Genomic DNA, 15,737 nt, shown 5'->3' with positions numbered 1-15,737 from the left:
TAGGAGGTAGGTATCACTACTGCTATTTTATAGAAAAGTAAACTGAACTGAGGATCAGGAAGGACACAGCTGCTTACGGTCACACAACTGACGATGCTGGAGCCTGAATCAGACTCAGGCTCTGTGACTCCCAAGGCTCTTCTCTGACTGCTGTGTGCACTGCTGGGCAGTCACAGGGTCACTTGTACTCTCCTTCAGGCCAGTCTCTGAAGGAGATAGACCCAGATGCTTCTTGGTAGAGAGGAGATGCTATGGACCCAAATTTATATATGGAAGCCCTAACTCTCAGTGTGATGGCATTTGTAGATGGGGACTTCGGGAGGTGAATAGGTTTAGATAAGGTCATGACAGTGGGACCTTCATGATGAGATTAGTGTCCTTATAAGAAGAACCATCAGAGATTCCCCACTCCTACCTCTCTCTCTCTCTCTCTCTCTCTCTGCCTCGTGAGGACACAGTGAGAAGGCAGCTGCCTGCATGCTAGGAAGAGAACCTTCATCAAGGAACCACATCAGCAAGCACCTGGATCTTTGACTTCTCCGCCTCTAGAACTGTGGGAAATAAATTTCTGTTGTTTAAGCGCCCCATCTATGGAATTTCATTATGGCAGTGTGAGCAGACTATGACAGTAGGAATCACACTGATCAAGGGCAGGACTGTCTGGTCTTTGAGGGGCTATTTCTCTAGAGGGAAGACTGATGACAGTGAGCATTTGAATTCTACAACTGCTGCTCTCCGTGGTTCCAATCCTCTGCTCATCAAACATCATCCAGGAGGTCAGCCAGAGTGGGAGCATAGGGGTTTCAGGTTCCCTCAGGAGTTCCATTTCCATTGTCAATACGTTTAAGGGCATCAGGGTTTACACATCATGGGCTTGATTAGCCTAGGTCCTTCCCCACATATTGGTACATTCACCCCAGGAGTGGAAATCCCTGTGTGTGGCCTTCTGAACTGGTCATGCTGCCTTCCCTGTTAGTGTTCTGACTGCTTTTAAAAAGTGGGAGGGGCCCGCTTGCCCTCCACTCTGTTCTGCAGCTACTCAACTGCCCTCCTCCGTCCACCATGGCCCTGCCGCACTCAGGCTACATCACCTCCTGGATCACCGCTGCCTTCCAACTGGGCCTTGCCATGGCAGCCTCCAACAGGACTAGCTTCTGGCGGGCCCACGTGGACATGGGACTTCCAGATCCTATCCTGGGAGTCACCAAAGCCTTTAAGAGAGACACTGATAGCAAAAAGGTGAATCTGGTAATTGGTGCCAACCAGGACAACAACGGAAAGCTTTATCTGCTGTCTAACATCTGCAAGGCAGAGGCCCAGACTGCCACAAAAAATTTGGACAAGGAATACCTGCTCATTGGGGTACTGGCTGAATTTTGCAAGACATCTGCAGGACTAGCCCTGGGTAAGAACAGCGAAGTGTTGAAAAGCGACTGGTTTGTCACTGTGCAGGCTATTTCTCGAACTGGGGCCTTAAGGATCAGAGCCAGCTTTCTGTAAAGGGTTTTAAAGTTCAGCTGAGATGTCTTTCTGCCCAAACTATCCTAGGGAAATCACACATTTCAGGGATGCTGGCACACAGCTACAAGCTTATCAGTACTATGACCCCAAGACTTGTGGTTCTGACTTCACAGGCACTATGGAGGACGTTTCAAAAATACCAGCGCAAAGTGTTCTTCTCCTGCATGCCTGGGCCCATAATCTCATGGAAGAGGACCCTTGTCCAGAGCAGTGGAAGGAAATAGCAATGGGGTGAAGAAAAAGAATCTCTACATTCTTTGACATGGCCTATCAAGGCTTTGCCAGAGGTGACAGTAACAAGGATGCCGGGGCTGTGTGCCACTTCATCAAACAGGGCATTAACATTTGTCTCTGCCAATCATATGCCAAAACATGGGCTTATGGAGAGCGTGTGGGAGACTTTACTATAATCTGCAAAGATGTGGATGAAGCCAAAAGTGTGGAGTCACAGTTGAAAATCTTGATCCATCCCACGTATTGTGACTCTCCTCTCAATGAGGCCTGGATTGCCTCTACCATTCTGAACACTCCGGATTTGTAAAAACAGTGGTTGCAGGAAGTGAAAATATGGCCGACTGCATCGTTAGCATGTGGACTCAGCTGGTTTTCAACCTCAAGAGGAGAAGAACTCCCACAATCCTCCTCTGAAGAAGGAGGATTCCTCCCACAACTGGCAACACATCACTGACCAAGTTGGCAAGTTTTGTTTCACAGGGCTAAAGCCTGAACAGATGGACTGGCTGACCAAGGAGTTCTCCATCTGGATGACAAAGGATGGCCACATCTCTGTGGCAGGGGTCACTTCTGGCAACGTGGGCTACCTTGCCTATGCTATTTACCAGGTCACCAAGTAATATCCCTGGTGTGAGGGAACAGAGACAACCTTTCTGTTTTCAGCCTCTGCTCTTGTGAGCTTTGCACAGAGGATGAGGGAGGGTGGATGGTGGTAAATGGATCATTTCTTTCAACCATGATGTATGACTCTCAGTGACTGTGATTCTCAGAAAAGAACATGTAGTGACACAGGGCAGAGGCACCCATGACTGGTGTCTGGAACTTTGTGGCTCTAAGCCAAACTCTTCTTTATCCTTTTATGGCCAACTTTTCTGAAAGAGTTTACATGTGCAAGAAAGTCATAGCACCAAAAAAACCCTGTCAATCATGCCCTTGCAATATTTCAGAAGATGTAACTGAAGTGTCGTATGGTGTCAGGGGTTCCTCATGAGAAACGGCACTCATTAGAGGCTTTGAGAGCAGACCTAGTTCTGGCATTAATAGTCAGCCTCATGTTTGTCCTCCCGTGATGGAGCAACCTTATCAATATACCGTATTGCAGAAACTGTGTTTTATGAAAACTAACGAGCCACTGCAGCAAGGAAAATAAAAGATGCTGTTTCCTGTCTTATTTAAGTAAAAGAGAAGGCCATCTCTTCTCTCTTATCATTGCTGTTCTTTTCCTTATGCACAAATACTTTTATCTAACCTAGATGTTCATCTCATTCTACTGCTTGTTTGATAATAACCCCATTTCTATTGGGATTTATTTAAGAACAAAGAACATAAGTTTCTGCTTATGCCATACTCTCAACTTTCTTGCCAAATAATAGTGGAGAGTAGGCAACTGCATTTTATCTCCGCATCTTCTTCACCGATTGTGTAATTGTCTCCTGTTGGGTTGTTGCCTCTACCCAGTGAGACCTCTTATCTTCACTGAATGTGGTTGTACAGTCACCCATCTCACACCATGAGTCAGGCGGTGCAGGATAGTGCCAGGAAAGAGGATATTCTGGGCTTTGTGTGCTGCCGGCTGGACTCAGCCTTCACCCTTTGGAAAGACAGCCACTGTCTGCTCTAATCATATAGACTTATTGCAGCTTAGTTTCTCTGTTACAATAAAATTACTGTAGAACCCCCACCCGTCCAAAAGTGTGAGAACCCTGCTGTACTCACTGTTTAGTTACCATTCCAGTGCTCTCTAGACTTCCGTAGCTATGCCTCCAAGGCAGATGACACTCCAGCCAGTGATGATGGGGCGGGCAATGATGATAAAAGGTAGTTTTTATTGAGTCTTTTGTATGTGGCAATTCAATTCATTTTAAACAAAGCCAAGACTAACAAGTCTGGAGACCACAGGAAAGGTCTGCAGAAGATGATGTGCAATCATCCAAATTTTGAAGAATGGATAAGATGTTTACCTTATAGAAAAAGAGAGGGAAAAAATCCAGGCATAGAGAAGAGTCTAGACAAAGGTTTGGAGGTTGGATCTGGCAAAGTATATTCTGAGAACTCAGTTTGGCATGCATGGCTGAGGCAAATGGAGCATCAGCTTTGGTGACAGGAGGGAACAGACAATTGCTTTTGCTGGGAAGGTAATGGATGAGGTGCTCATGGAGACAGCCAGTAAGGTGCAGGGTGTGGCAGAAGCATTATTTTCCCATATTCTTCAGTACTACCAGATGCTTTCTGAGCACCTACTCTCCTGCTGATGTTGTTGTGGCTTGATTCTCTTGTGGGACCAGGCAATGGATGAGCTAAGTGTAACTGTCCTTCAATTAAAGCAAGAAAACCCTACTCTGGACACTGGGTTAAAGTGAATCCTCTGCTGTTCAAATTACAGGAAAGCAAGAGATGATGTGGTGTGAAAAGGGGAAGGGTGAGAGAAGTGAGATTGATTGAGTGTCAGTATGAGCTGAGCCCCATGATAGACACATCATCCACAGAGTGTCATTTGATTTTAAGAGCCCCAGCAGGTTTGCACTAGTATTTGTAGATGAGAAGGTTCAGAGAATTTCCACCCAAGGGAGGAAGTGGTGGCAACTGGATTTGAACCTAAGTTTGTGTCGCCCAATTGTCTCCAGCTATTTGACTCTTTAGGAGGTCTCAGTTGACATTCCTCTTTGGTAAAAAATGTGCTGTGTGGATGCAAGTGAGTCATTTACACTCTCAAAGCCTCAGTTTCTAGACCTATACATCTGTTTCCTTAGAGGTTCACTCTTATTCTTCTCCTTGGATTCTTACAGAAATCAAATTTTCCTGTCCCATGACAATCCTTCAAAAATATGAAAATAGTATGCTTTCTCTGAATTTTCTCATTTTCAGGCTAAAAATTCTTGCTTCTTTCAGTTGCTTTTCCTCCTTGCTTTTGATTCTTTGCAGTTAATATATGGTTGCCCCCAAAGCTAGTGCTATCTTAGGTTGTACTAAAAGAAGTATAGTGCCTGAATTAGAGGAGAGGAACATTCTCCTCAGGTCAGAGCACCTCTGAATCAAGGATTCAGCTCTGAGGCCATGAAGCATGAGGGAGCCAGATGAATGAGTATGCATTAGAGAAGAATCTTCCATGGACCTGGTCTTGTTGACAAGGAAAGTGGAAGTAAAATGGACCTTTCTTTATTCCTTTAATGCCAACACAGGAAGCTTTCTTCAGAGTCCCCCTCAAGACTATGTTCTGAGGGCGCAGTGGCTCACACCTGTAATCCCAGCACATTGGGAGGCTGAGGCAGATGGATCCCTTGAGCTCAGGAGTTTGAGACCAGCCTGGGCAACATGGCAAAACCCCCTCTCTACAAAAAATACAAAAATTAGTCAGGTGTTGGGGCATGCATCTATAATCCCAGCTACTTGGGAGGCTGAGGTGGGAGGATGGCTTGAGCCCAGGAGGTGGAGGTTGCAGTGAGCAAAATTACACCACTGCACTGTAGCCTGGGCGACAGAGCCAGACCCTGTCTCAAAAACAAACAAACAAACAAACAAACAAACAAACAAACAAACAAACTGTGTTCTGACAGGGCACATGAAATCTCACACTGAGATTCTGAGCAGCATCAAGGCTATACAGGAATACAGCTAAGGGGCTGGGGTACTAAGTGGAGAGGGTCTGAATCCTGACTCATGATGAAGAGCTTTGCATGAGCTATTTTTCAATTTTTGGCAGCAGGTCTTTTAGCTGGACAATAGGTTGATCAAGGCATAGCAAATGACAAGTAGGGGTGTGAACCCGTTTCTATCATTTGCTGGCCATGACCTTGTGCAAATTCTTTTCCTTCTCTGTGCCTCTGTCTCCTCATTTGCCAAATGAAAGCATTGGATTAGAATCTGCAAAGGCCAATTAGTTTCATCATATCAACATGTCAATGACTTGGAATATTATATTGAGAAGCATGAGACTATATCTGGACTCTACAGTAAAGAGCTTTGTGAGGGATTAACAATATTAGTCAGGACAGCAAGTGATATAGTTTGGATATTTGTCTCTGCCCAAATCCCATAGCGAATTGTAATCGCTAGTGCTAGAGGTGGGGCCTGGTGGGAGGTTTTTGGATCATGGGGGTGGATCCCTTGTGCCTTGGCGCTGTCTTTCGTGATAGTGAGTTCTCATGAGATCTTGTCATATAAAAGTGTTTGGGCACACCCCTCCCCCGATCCCATTCTCTCTGTCTTGCTCCCGTTTTCGCCATGTGACAGTCCTGCTCCCCCTTTACCTTCTACCATGATTGTAAGTTTCCTAAGGCCTCCCTAGAAACTGAGCAGATGCCAGCAACATGTTTCCTGTAAAGCCTGCAGAACTGTGAGCCAATTAAACTTCTAAGCGTTTCATGTTTCTGTGTTCCAAACGTTTTTGGTGTTGGATTTGTTGGATAGGTGAATTTTAAAATTTTTAGTTGAAGTAGAATGAAAAGTGATAGGATTATGGATATAATAGTAATAGATCATGTAGATGTGTCTAGTTGGGGCATTTCAGTGGAAGAATCATAAATTTCAGTCTCTAACTTAAAAGGTTAATGCTAGTTAGCTCTACAGTGATATTATAATATAGATGTTGCTCAATTTTCAAAGCATTTTAGAGGTACCAGTTCAAGAACAATGGGCATGAAGCTGTGATTAGATCTGCAGATTTCTGGGGATTGATTGTGGTAAAGACCCGGCCGTGTAGATGTCAACGTTGCTTGGTTTAAAAGTCCTGGGATTGCATCTGGCTTTAGGCCTAATGATGGTACACAGCTCATGAATATAGAACATCTTCTGATGCAATTGATGCGAATTGATATTTCTATGGGGAGGATTACTTGATTATCAACTTCAAGTAGCCACAGTTCTCCTGGTTTTAAGTCTGTTGTAGGAATTACGTAGGAATCAAACTTTAGGTCTTCATAAACTGTGTATTCATAGCTGCAGTATCATTGGTGTTCTATAGTTTCGATGGTAAGGGAGGGGTTATAATTTCATCTATTATATATAATATACATAATGATGAAAGAGCAATTAAAATTAAGATAATGGCAGGTAAAATAGTTCATACCATTGTGTTTGTGTGAGTTTTAGTTGTTAATATCAGGGAGATAATGTAAAGTACTAATGAGCTCATTAAAAAAACAATTATTAGGGTGTGGTCATGAAAGTGAAGGAGTTCTGTGATAGGTGACGTAGCATCTTGGAAGCCTAATTGAAATGGATATGCCCTGAAGATAGAAAGGGTTCTAACCTGTAAATTAACTTTGGCAAAGTTATATAATTATTTTACTATAGTAACTCTTAACTGAGAAAGTCATCGTAGTTACGAAGTTGGCTTGAACCCAGTTTTGGGAGGTTCAATTCCTTCCTTTCTCTTCTAGGCTTTCACATAAACAGGTTCTTCAAATGTGAGATATGGTGGCAGGCAGCTGTAAAGTCATTCTAGGTTTGTAGTTGATAGTTCAACTACTGAAACATCTCGTTTTGAAGCAAAGGCTTCTCAGATTATGAAGATTATTAAGCTTGGCCTCCCAGCTAACTTTAGTAGACAAGTCCTGGAGTGGTTTCTGATTGGCTAGGTTTGGCTATGTTTGGCCTTGCCCATATCCAAGCCAATCACTGTGGCCAGGAGAGAATATTTTGATTGGCTAGACTCAGGTCACATGACCTCAATCTTGTGGCTAAGCGGGTAGAAGACTGACTAACAGCCCCACTTAGATTTCATGGAATGGAGCAGTGCATTCTTTCTCTTAAAAGAAAACCAAGGAGTTATGCATGCTCAGCAGAAGGAGTTTGGGAAAGCCTTTTGGGAAGAAACAAACCTGTAGATACATACTAACTCCAACTACATGAGTGGGTAGCAGGCAATTTGGCATCATACAGCTCACACTTTTATCATCACAGAATTAGATTCAGGCCCTGACAACCCTTAAATTCTATTCTTATGAGTAAAGAGCTCAGAACAAATGGCACTGCACTGAAATTCAAGAGGCCTGCAATTGTCCATTCATTTTGAGTAATATGAATCAAATGAATGGCAAGATTGGCCGTTATTCTTCTCTGCTCTTGGCCTCAGTTTACTCATGAAGGGGTTGATCTTGTCACCAGATGTTCTCTCAAAGTACACTTCCTCTCTGACATCCCCACCCACTCCAGTGCCCTAGAATTTCACCCCAACAGGCCCTGAGCCAAGCTTACGTAGCACCAGCAGGACTCAGCACTCTCTACCTACCTGGGGAGGCTGTCTCTGAGTTGGCTTGTTGCCTTAGAACTGATAACTAGGGTGCTTGGGGTGAGCTCTCTGAACCCCAGACTGCTCCTATCCTTGCCATGTTGGCCCCATCTCTTGGTTGGAAAACAAACTTGTTTCTCTCCATCTTCACCAAAAGAACAATTAATCCCAAAGATTTGAACTGATAGCATGCTTTTATAACTCACTGAATCTGGTGTTAACGAAGCTCTGGCCCTTCTTCATGTAGCTTTAAGGGGAACCACTTGGAATGCCCACCCCAAAGAAGAAGCACATCTGCAAATAGTACAGAGAAAAGGAATCTTCTGGGCTTTAGTGCCATCCAGGCTGATTTCTTTGTTTCAAGCCCTGCTCTCTCCTTCATCCCACGTAAAAGCATTGTTTGATCAGATTTTTTTCACCATTGCAACCATTCCCCAGTTGCCACTGGGTTCTTTACTGAGCAACATCTGTGCCCTGGCCTCCTCATTCCTCTGAAGAATGCGCTTTTGATGGGTAAACAACAATTGTAGCTTGTTTTCTCTAGTCCCATGGGACTTGGGGTTATTTGAGTTTAGAGATACACAAAGACTTTATAAACACCGGGGATTTATAGCCACGATTGGCTGTGATTGCTTTGTTAGCTCATAGCACATGCTGGGTGTGAGGGCCTGATTCCGGGTTGGGCCAAGGAGCCTGAGCTGCGTCTGCCTCAGACACCTGTAGAAGATGAAGTTCAGCAGGAGAGAGGCAGTTACTCATCCTCCTGGCTCTGCGTCCAGTGACTTCGCCGCCAGAAAATCAGCCCTAAGGCCCTTGCCTAGGAGCAGGGCAGGAGAGCAATCAATATTTCAGTCATTGCCGACACTGCCAGCAAAAACAGAAAGGGAAACGAGGGACGTGGACATTTTCTGAGTACCTAACTTAGAATTTTGTTTCAATTTCACAATGTCATAGTGAAGCCACTATTATCCCGCTTCTGTCTAAGAGAAGGAAACAGGCTCTATTGTGCAGGAGTGAGGCCCTTTTGTGGACACACATGTGGATTAGTGCTGAGCTCTGCCTATCTCTGGTCCTCTCCCAGTGCTGCACCTAGAACTCAGAGGGCAGGTGACAAGGCACTGGGCTGAAAGGAAGAGGCCACGCAGCGTGTCCAGCGAGCCTGGCACTGCTGGCCCTGCTGGCCCTGAAACCCACTGCTCCAATTCTTGGATTCTGGTTATTAGCCCATAAACTGGAGCAATTAGGGATCCTGAGGATCTGGTGGGGAGGGAGGCAAGGGGAGCTGGCAGGGGACGCGTGCCAGGATGCCCGGTGCCCCTCGCCCACTATGGGAAAACAGGGCTCGTTTCTGGAGCAAACCCAGAGGGGCTTGCTCTTTCTTCTCCACACCAATAGGAGGCAGCAGAGAGCAGTAAGCATCTAGTCTTAGTTCCCCAGAAAAGCTCACTTTTGTTCCATTTCTTCAGTTTGTGATTTGGGCAAAGTCATTCACTTTTCTGGGCCTAAGTTTCTTCATCTAATTGGGGATAATAAACCCTTCACAAGGCTTTTGAGGCAATAATTAATCCCAAAGATTTGAACTGATAGCATGCTTTTATACACTGCACCTGGTGTTAATGAAGCCCTGGTCCGTTCCTCATGTAGCTTTAAGATGAACTACTCAGAAGGCCTACCCAAAAGAAGAAGCACATTTGCAAATAGTATAGGGAAAAGGAATCTTCTGGGCTTTAGCCCTGCCCAGGCAGTCTAGGTAGAGGTCATGGATTTAAATCACTTTGTACATCAAATATAGGTCCTCTTAAATTTTAAAGCTTCTCAGGTCTGTTGTCTTGTACATAAATTTCCTTTAAATTCTTTCTAGAAGTAAGGAGACTAGGAAAAATCAAATACAAATAAAAGTGAAGGGATGATGTAAAAATTTACCTGATAGTTGTTTTGAGAAAACACATTTTTTTTTTAAATCTTGGAATTATTAAAAACTTCTTGGAATCATAATTGGAAAGGGAGTGACATTCATTCACTTGAGAAATGCCTACTGATTGTCTCTACATGCAAAAACAGTTCGGACACAAAAAGCTCCTGCCCTCATTGAGCTTCCATTTAAGTGGGAGATGTAGGCCTTGATTGCTTGAATTTAAACATGTGTGCATGAGTGTACCATTAAGTTTGGAGATTCTAGCAGGGGAGTGCAGCTACTCATATATCCTTGACCAAAGCCTGGTCCTTCTCTGCCGGAGATGGTCGTTCTCTTTGACCGAGCGCACAGCTTTGGGAGGGATTCACATGGAGCGGTGAGGGAGGAAGGGGACACCCGCCTAGCCAGCCAGGTCAACCAAGTCATCTCTGGCAATCAATGGGGTGACAGATGTCACAGCCAGATCACCCTCACATCTGAGTGTACCCTTAAATTATTTAATTTTTTAAGTGTTAATAAAAAAGACTGACCACCCCAAGAATGTAGATAGGGAGACCTAACCGAGAACTGGAGAGTCAAAGAAAGTGATGTTCAAGCTGAAATATGAAAGATGGAAGTGGAAGAGGAAAATATGAAAATATGAAAGAGGCAGTGGGAGAGGAAAAACCATTCCAGGCAGTGGGTATAGCAGGTGCAGAGGCTCCAAGGAGGGACAGTAATAAGGAAGGGTGTGTCCTGAAATGCCAAGAGTACACCTCACCTAGACATACACATTGAATAGTCATGACTTTTCTATCTAAATGAGGAAAAATGACCACAGAAATATTGGGTAGATTGAAAGTATAGAATTTTATTTTTAAATATTCATTGCAGATCAAAATCAATGTCGTCAACTTTAGGATCATAAAAATGTATTTAGTGTAATTTTCTATGCTCATATGATAATATTTGGCATAAGGATAATGAGTTAGTGGAAACTGATTTTCAAGAAAAATTATTTAAGGACTATACTCTTAAAACGGAGTTTTCCTCTTGAATTTTCCATTCTGCCTCTCCTGACCGTGATCTCATCAGTGGCCCTGATTTGCTTTGTGACCTGGTCCCAGTGTATTTTTCTATATTTGTTTCTCACCACTCTCTCCTTTCACTCTCTCTGTTCTACACAATTAGGCCCCTGCGTGTTTTCCTCAGGCCCTCACCTCCCAGCTCCCATACCCACAGCCTGACTCTTCTCCTGGCTTACTTGTCTGTCTCTCTCCTACCTCCTGAATACGATCCCAGCCATCCTGCAGGCCCATGAAAAACACTACCTCCTCCTTCCTGGAACCCAGCATCGTATGCCCCAAGCACACTCCCTGTGGCCACTTATGACAAGGAGCACATGCCCTGTCTCACATCAAGGTCATCTCTGTCTGTGCCTGTCTCTCATTAGACTGTGAGTCCCTTCAGGGCACAAACCATATTAATTTTGTGCCCCCTTTCAAGATTTAGTACAGTGTGGCTCACACTGTCATGCATGTCACATCTAGTAGGTGCTTAATCCCAATTTATACCTCCCAGGCCAGCTGGGAGGGGCAAATGGGGGCAGCAAAAAGGGCAACTTGCAGGTGAGCAGGAACAGAGGCCCAGGCAAGGCATGGACTGGCATCGGAGAGTGCGTGGAGCCCCCTAAAGATGTCCAGGGATGTGGGGGAAGGCCTTTGACAAGTGGTTGGGAACCTGATAACAGGCAGCTAGAAGCCATCAAGTCAGCAGTGTAACCATTAATCGTACCTCAGGTGAGCCCACAATCGGTGAGACCCAGAGGATATTTGGGTTACATTTGTGTAATAAACTATGTATGCACAAAGAAAAGCTTGGAAAGTAACATCAAGGCATTAACAATGACTGTCTCTGGGTGGATGGATGAATGTTTTTTATTTTCTTCCTTTTGGTTTCTCTATATTTTCTGATTTTCCTGAAAGGAACATGTGTTGCTCTTATAATAAGAAAAAAAACAATAAAAGTTGTTTTTAAAAAATCAAATTACAGCACACATTTTGCCTGGGGACACGCTTAGGAGAACAGGCATTTTAAACTAAGTGGTCGCCAAAGTACAAAATGTTACAGTCGATCCACACGGATGATTCTCTCCTCTCCCTCCCCATGGCCAGGAATTGGGCAAGCAGATCATATGGGAATTTACCTGTGAAAGTGGATAAGTCCCCTGTAGCGTGCTTGCACAGATGGCCATACCACGGATGCAGCAGTGATTAGCCATGTAAACTCGCTTTCTGCAGTTTTACCAGCATCTACCTCTCCAGCTCCTTCCAGGAGGAGTCGCTGTTGCTCTCCTCTCCCTGGATTGGCCCCACTCATTTCCTGAGTCTTGCCTGACCAGAATAGGTCATACACGGTGGGCAGGAGGCCAGTATATGTGGCATGGTCCCAGGGCTTGATGTGGAGCGGTAAGGCCAGGGTAGCCAAAAGCTCAGGAAGTCTCTGTATTTAACCATCACCTCCATCACATCATCTGTCATTCGTGGTTTGTCATATTTATTTCTCCATTTCCTGTTGGAGCTCAAGCCCTACCTTGAATCCCAGTTCGTTTGGCAAGAGTCCTGACAGCCTGCCAAGCTCCTGAAACCCTGTTCATCCTGGAGCATCTTCCTGGTACCCTCTGACCACTGGGGACGGCCCTAAGCTAAATGACCACATCATCTGGGAGTTGGTGCTACCACCTGTTTGACTCAAGTGTCTCTTGCACCCAGATTCTGATGACTGTCCTTGAACCACTAGACTGTGATACTGACATACTGACACCCCAGCCAGACTGACATCCACTAGATTCTCATTTGATTTTGCCACACCACAGGGCAGGGCCTAGTGGAAAGGACACTCCTCGTCTTGGCCCAGAAAGTCTTATGTCACCTGCTTCCTGCTTGCCCCTGAGCTCAGCTGGCAGCACTTTCCCTCTTGTTTCCTGCACTCGAGGGACATTGGTCTTCTTTTTGTTTCTTGAACATGCTAAGCTTGTTTCTACCTCAAAGCCTTTGCACATTCATTTGCTGTTCCTTCTACCTGGAATTTTCATTCTCTGGGTCTCTTCAGCTGGTGGTTCTTTTCCATCATTAGGTCTCAGTTCAAAATCACCTCCACCTAGAGTCCCTTCCCTGAAAGACTCTGTAACCCTCCCAATCCCCCTTTGCCCTCCTTCCTCACCAAGGCCTGTCAGTGGGCCTGGGAGCCTCCTGTCCTTCCTCTCCACCATCCACTACCAAGGATGCCCCTTCAGTCTCTTAACTAGGGGCTGACAACTTTGTCTGCTCAGATAGTAAATATTTTAGACTTTGTGAGACATATACTATCTCTCTTGCATATTTTCTTTTGTTTGTTTTACAACCCTTTAAACATATAAAAACCATTCTTAGCTTTCACTTCCACACAAAGACAGACCATGGGCAAGATTTGGAATCTAGGCCGCATTTGAACAACCTGGCTCTAGATCGGCTCACCTTATTTTATATGCTTCACAATGTATCACCACCTGGAGTTATCTTGTTCATTTATTAACTTGATATTGTTTGTCTCTCCCATGAAATGGCTGAGAAATGTATGTGTCTTGGATCTCTGGTCTCTGATACAGTGCCTGGCACATAGTAGGCCCATGAAATATTTTTGTTGGATGAACAAATAAATAAATGAATGCACAGGTTTTGGAGGCTAATGAATTTGGGTCAGAATCCGCTCATGCCATTTAATCCCTGTAGAAATTAGGCAATCACTTAACATTCTAATTTTCAATGTTATCATTGGCAAAATGATAATAACAAAAGCTCCCTTGCTGGGTTGTTGATATGACGGATTGAGAGGATACCTACAAAGCACCCAGCCAGGAGAAGGCCCTCAATAAATACTAACTCCCTTCCGCTTTCTTCCTTTGGCACACTTTCTCCAGAAGGGACAGCATCTCTTACTTGTTTATCACCCATTCCTAAGTCTGCTGCCTCATCCTCCCTTGGTCCAACCTCATCAAGGTCCCAGCATGCTTTGTGGCAGAGCCTCTCCAAGTATGATGAACCTCTTGGAGCAACAAACAGTGTTTACAGCAGAGATTGCTGCACGCAGTTGGGATGGAGGCCATGAGTGTGATTGATGGAAGCTGAGAGCATGAAGCTAGCTGGTGGGGATGCAGATCCCCTTGGATTTAGAGAATGGCCTCCGCCCCTCCTTGTCCCTGACCAGGCCTGGCTCTAGCTTTGATTATAATTCCCCTGACTTTTTGGAGAGAGATGGGAGGAAACAGCACAGCCAATGAAGAGACTTCCAAACTCCCCCCAGGGAAGCTTTTTGCTCCATGAGCTCCAAGGAGCTGGAATAAGATCCTCAAAGTGTGCATGCTGCCCAGCTGTGGCCACGTGGAGGGTCTTGGAGGAAATCTACAATCCCAGAATGTCAGAGCTGAAGGGAGCTGAGAGACCCCGTGAACTCCTCCTCCCTCCTCACTGAGATCTGTCCGTGGGCCATGGAGACTCCTCTCCTTCCTTCCTCTTCATTATTGCCCCAGCCAGCCTTGTTAACTCTCTCCTGGTGGGTCTGGTCTAACTGCCACTGTGATGTCCCTTCTAGGCCATTCTTTTTCTGCTCTAGAGTCCCCTCTCTAAGTCTGATCAGGTTAGTCCCTACTGAAAACGCTTGGACGGATCCCATTGCCTCTGGATGAAGTCTAAATCCTTAGTCCGTTTGTGATGTCGTCCACAACCTGGGACCCATCTATCTTTCCCCATGCACTGCCCTCCACTGTCCCACTCTCTTGGGCTTCAAGCACACTTCAGCCTTTGAGCTCTGCTGGATTGAATGCCTCCACTCCTGTAAGATGGCCCTAGACCTTCCCTCCTGCCCCCTTCCAAGGTTGCACAGCACTCTCACTGGTCCTTTAGAGTAGCTCTCTTGACACATGGCTCTAATTCATCTTACCAATAGCTAACATTTATCAGCTGTTGACCATGTGCCCGGCCTTGATCTTCCCTAAGTACCTTAAGGTTTAAGTCATTTGCTCTCAACCACCCTACAATTAGGCAATTATTATTACTATTTTAGAGACAAAGTGAGGGACTACAGTGTAAAGTCACTTGCCCAAAGTCACATGGCTAGTGACTGGGGGAGCTTGGACTTGAACTCAGAGTATAACTCCAGAGCCCACGTCTAGTGCACTGAGGTCGTGAAGATACATCAGACGTGGGTCCTGCCCCATAGGAAATCCCAGTCTGTGAAAGCCAGGGACAAGAGAGATGGTATTACTTAGTTAACATAAAGCCTGGCACAGAGCAGGGGCGTGACTCCTGCTTATTCTTATAAGGAGCACCTGATCAAATATGACTTATGTCCAGACTGCCTGGTCCACACAAGAGTGAAACGGGTCCCAGAGGGGACATAAGTTGCTGCTCCAGGTCATGAGCCATGCTCATGCTAGGGGCCAGGTGCCTTTCTTTCCTTTTCTCAGGGAAATCTGTTCCAGGACTAGATATGGGCCCTGCTTCTGGGAGAGGGGCATGGCATGGGTATTTCCCAAATTTGTACATGCTCAGTCCTTTCAGCCTCCATCGGCTGTACCTGTGGGCCGGCTGCTGCCTGTTCCCAGTTCTCACAAGGATGATTCACAATGTCTGCTGATCAGGTTGGTCTCTGGGGGGACCTCTCTGTAAACTAGCACCCATGTGGAATCCAGAGTTGAAAATGATTTTATGTGTTACAGATTCTATGTGTGTATCCTTTATAATGGATCATATTTGTATCTCCAACATGCAAACCTGATAAGCCCTCCCTCTGAAGAACCTTCAGTGGCTCCCTAGTGCTTTC

At 45.2% G+C, this 15,737-nt stretch overlaps 1 pseudogene; it reads left to right on the top strand.

The window, feature by feature from the left end:
- Window positions 1-923: 923 nt before the first annotated feature.
- LOC100611040 (aspartate aminotransferase, mitochondrial-like) lies at window positions 924-2,375 on the top strand (annotated as a pseudogene).
- Window positions 2,376-15,737: the final 13,362 nt, after the last annotated feature.

The sequence above is a fragment of the Pan troglodytes genome, chromosome 1, assembly GCF_028858775.2.
Source record: "Pan troglodytes isolate AG18354 chromosome 1, NHGRI_mPanTro3-v2.0_pri, whole genome shotgun sequence".
Taxonomy (NCBI): domain Eukaryota; kingdom Metazoa; phylum Chordata; class Mammalia; order Primates; family Hominidae; genus Pan; species Pan troglodytes.
This window is presented reverse-complemented; position numbering and strand designations above follow the sequence as displayed.